Raw genomic sequence first — 4700 nt, forward strand, 5'->3', positions numbered from 1 at the left:
TACAGCCTCTACCACGAGTTCCGATTCCTTTTACAATCTCTCAAATTACATATGATTAAAAAGGCATCCAGCTTTCTATGCAATTTCTTTCCACCCGTAATCTATCAGTAAGCTTCTTCTTTTCAAAAGTGTTACAGCAAAGAAAAGACACTGCAGTAGACCTACACAGCAGAAACCGCTCCATGGCCTTTTCACCAACAGAAATCAGATTTCTTGGGCGAAGGTACCATCTGGTGGTGAAGTGTGAAACTGCTCGTGTTTCCTGCCTTAAAACAGGATGACATGAAAACTCCTGTTAAATGATCACTATGTAAACCATGGCCTCCCACATGCATCTGGATGACCAATTGCCTATCTTTCTCTAACCTGGTTATTATACCAGCCTGGTTTCCTGCCCTCAGTGTTAAGTTCTAATCACAAGCTTCTCTTCGAACACAGCTGCAACAGCAAAAGCAACTTGAAATTTGAAACACAAGATGTCACTGTCAGGTTGTGTGTGGCAAAGACTAATGACTTTGCCCAGTCGGTAGGGAAAACGATTTGTTAAATTGATTGAAAAAGTCACTTCTGAGCATGCTCAGATGTCCAATGCTAAGATTTTAGCATCCCTGCCCTTTTGCTAAATCCCCGCTGGACCCGAGTATGGGCTTTGGGCAGATGTTGAGAGGCACTTTGGAAAGTTTAGCCAGGAAGACTATATGCAGCAGATCCTCCCCACCACACACACACCCCTTTCTCTTGCGGCAGAGGCCTGCTGAGCAGCTCTGAAGCCCAATAGAGGCGTCCTTGTTGGACTGAAGGGGATATCCAAATCCAGAGCTGAGTGAACATCCACCACCAAAATCATCACTATGACACCAACTTTATACTGATTAAACCCAGCCATCTGGGGCACAGAATTGGACAGATAGAAGGAAAGCAATTCTTAAAGCTTGCCTGCATCACAAACCTGTGGGCAGACAGCAGCAAAAGCCAACAGAGCGTTTCCCCATCATGCCATTTCTGATGGCTCCATACAGCTCCACTGTAGTGGCTGTGCCAACAAAGACAAAAGGCACTCTGAAAAGCACAGCTGGTAAAGGGGCGGTGTGTGTGCATGCACTTTCTAGCTGCTTTTTTTTTTTTTTAGCAGCAAAAACCTTTGCCTCAGAGCTAATGTTACTTTGCCTGGACAAAGAAGGACCTCTACTGTGACAGAAAATGAGGGCGGACACTCCCTTTGTTTTACTGGTAGAATGAGAACGATACGGATCAAGCCTACCCACGCAGGCCTTTATAAACCAGAACCAGCTCCATTAATCTACTTGAACTAAGGCCAGCACTACATATGCAGGTAAAAGGTGCACTTAAATCTAATGTGTGATCCACAGAATCATGCCTGCTGCCAATACACATGTGCATGGCAGGAGACATGACTCTGGGATCGCACATTAGATCCAATCCTGGTCTTGCCCTGTATCAGCAAGAAGCAGGCACCCACAGCTGGGATCCCCCTTTGCTGAGGGGTCTCCCAGCTGCAGAGACACCAGGCAGCCAGGACTCAGAGTCTGACAGCTGATGAGGCTCTGGGTCCAGCCTGTGCCTCGTGATTTGTCACCATTTATAGGACTAAAATAGCTGATCCCTATCAGCTGTGGAGCTTCTGGGTCTCAGCTGCACACAAGGTGCAGCCCAGACCCAGAGCCCCTTGTGGGGCCAGGGTTTCATACACTCCCAAACCTCAGAGATAATGGCAGCCACGATCCCTAAGGCTTGGGGGTTGCAGCCCCATGGCTGTGAGCCCTGTCAGCTGCACATGCAAATTGAAGCTCAATAGCAACCAGCTATAAAGTTAGTACACATTTTCAAGGTCTAACTTTATAGCTGGCTGGAGCTTTTCATGGCGTGATAGCTACTTTGCACATGTAACCGGTCTCAGGCTAACTGCACAATTAACTAGTTAATTGCATGATACCTGTAACATGTAGAGGGTGCCTAGAGAAATCAGGGCAAAGCACAGGAATCAGATGCAATGTGCTCTCAGTGCAAAGTACTACTACATTAGACAGCAGTTGCATTCTGTACTGAAGGAGGAACAGACCTCAACTCAGCAAAATTACTGGGTTAAGTACAGGTAGTAAAAGGAGCTTCTGTCTGCAGCACTGGAGTTATGGGGTTGTTTTATTAGAACTATTAAAAGCAGAGCTGAAGAGCTGTCTCCAGCCAAATAATATTTCGTTAATCTATACCATGCCCCATTAAGCAATGTGCTTTACTCTTAGAAAAGAAATTGTTAAATGCTTTATAAATTAAGGGTGTTTTGCACAACAGAAGCCAATGTTACAATTGCACTATTAACTAGTGTTAAATACAGCAAGGGTGTCAGAACATTTCCATACCCACCTGGGCAAAAGCTTCCAATGGAGCTGAAGTGTGGAGGTTTTTACTGTTTTAACAAGACTGCCCCCCTCTCAAGTTTATGTAAGCCTCTACCCTCATTCTCATTTCTCTGCTATCTAGCTAGAAGGTACAAATTTGTTTTTTTGACACATTGGCCTAAATATGCAAAAAAATTGACCTGTGATTTGGATGCCTCAGTTGTTTGGCTTTTGAACTTGAGCCATTCTCAAGGGCCTGATCTCTTGAAGGCAGGTGCTCAACATTTAATCAAACTAGACCTTTAAAGTGTTTCAAGAAAAGCATTAAGAAAGAAGTGCCCATTGTCATTGTGTGCGAGTGAGTGAGCAAGCAAGAGAAGTGGTGACAGCCTCACACAAGAAGCTGATTTTCATTAGGGATTTAAATGAAGAGCAAGGGGCCTGATCCCCCACATAGCAAGTTGATTCCAGCTTTTAGAATAGCTTCTTAAAATGAACTGCAATGCATTATGTACAGAGATAAGTCACTCCATTACTAATTCCCAAACTCCCAGTTGGAGTTCCTGTGAGAATTGGTAATGGAGCAATCTCCCATTGTATATACCATATTGTTCGTAGTGCAGAAGAGGAATATTTACAGCAGTCAAAGGGCAATCTCTTCCTTTCTGCTGCATACAAACTAAGCATTTCAGATTTCAAGAGACCATGTTGTTTCATGAATATAGCAAGTGTTAGAGCTGAGTGATCTAAGCGTACCCATTCGGTTTCATTATATATGTATAATCAAAGTCGAGGGAAATGGTTTCCACATTAAAGTGAGGTGGGGCTCCTGGCAGTTAGCCAGCTGTTCTATTGTTCTTTTATTGTTCCACTGTAAAATTCAAGATGAAATCTAAATCTCAGAGCTCTTATTCTACAACTCTTTTGATTTTTTATGAAACAAACAGGAAAAAAAGTTTTGTATTTAAGATTTTCACTGCCAGTAAGATGTAATGTGGTGAGGGTTATTTCATGCCAAAGTAAGTGACTTTAGGCCTAAGAGCTCAACTGGAGAGATGGCACAGATATCATACTCAGCCTGATGAGACCAGCAAACACCAGAAGTGTGCCTAGTTTCCTTGTTTTTAAACTCTATTTCATAAGAACAAAAAACACTGAATACAGTGACTTCCCCTAAAGAATTGTTACCCTTCTGGGGTGACTAGTCAATCAGCCTTTATACACCTGAGCTTTTTGACAAGACTATACTAATTGTTCCAAACTTCACATGCTGCAATTCTTCATTGCTTTAATAATTAAGCTCTCAAACCAAGTTAAATCTGTAGTCATTTAAAGAACAATCTCTTTTTTTTTAAAAAAATGTTTTCACCATCAAAGTTATTTATTTTCATATAGTTTCACTCTCTCACACTTTCACTTTCTCATGCTTTCAATTGGACAATATTGGATAGCAAAAGCTGTACGTGAAGGTTCGAGTCTAAACAATATTTGCTTTTATGGAGTGATTGCAAATAAATAAAGATGTTCCCCCCCCAAAAAAACCCCTGATTTGACAAAATCTGAACAGGCCCCTTAATTGACAGTTACCATAGTTTCATCTGTGTTCAGGTGCTATATTTATTTTAACCTTCAGTCTGGACTCCCTTTCTATGTAAGCCATGAACTTTATCAATCAATACATTTTGCATTGATCAAACTGAAGAGAAATTAAAAAGGCAACAATATTAAGGATTACTTGAGGTTTTCATTGTAGAATGCCCTGGTTTCCACGATCATTTCATTGGTGAGGCATGAAAACCACTGAAGTAGCATGGATGATGGTGAGTACATTATGCCATTCATGTTGAATAGTTGAAAATATACCAAAAGGTAGGGTCTATACAATATAGTTAACACTAATGGAGAAGCACAAGGACAGATTTTGTGCAGCTCCAGGTTTCCACTCAGTACAGGCCATGGACAGACGTTACATTTGTAGTGTTACAGAAGTGGAGTAGACAGATATGAACAACCCCTGTACTGCCACAGAAACACTGAATGAAATGGCAGCTTCTCTGTAGTGCTATGCTTTGTAAAGCCATGCATAACTTCTGTACAGTGCGCTGCAGTACTACAGCTGGTTTCTCATTCCCCATAATCCCACAATGCTCTGCTTCTCACCTCTCCCAAGGTAGGAGGGAGGAAGAGCAGGGTGCAACATTTGGGTTCCACAGTCCCCCTAAGGGGGTAGCAAAAGCACCAGTCACAGGGCTCAAGTGCCTATATACTAATGCTAGGAGCATGGGGAACAAGCAGGATGAACTAGCGCTCCTGGTTGCACTAAACGACTACGACTTAGTGGGG

The sequence above is a fragment of the Crocodylus porosus genome, unplaced genomic scaffold (assembly GCF_001723895.1).
Source record: "Crocodylus porosus isolate Cpor-Errol unplaced genomic scaffold, CroPor_comp1, whole genome shotgun sequence".
Lineage (NCBI taxonomy): Eukaryota > Metazoa > Chordata > Crocodylia > Crocodylidae > Crocodylus > Crocodylus porosus.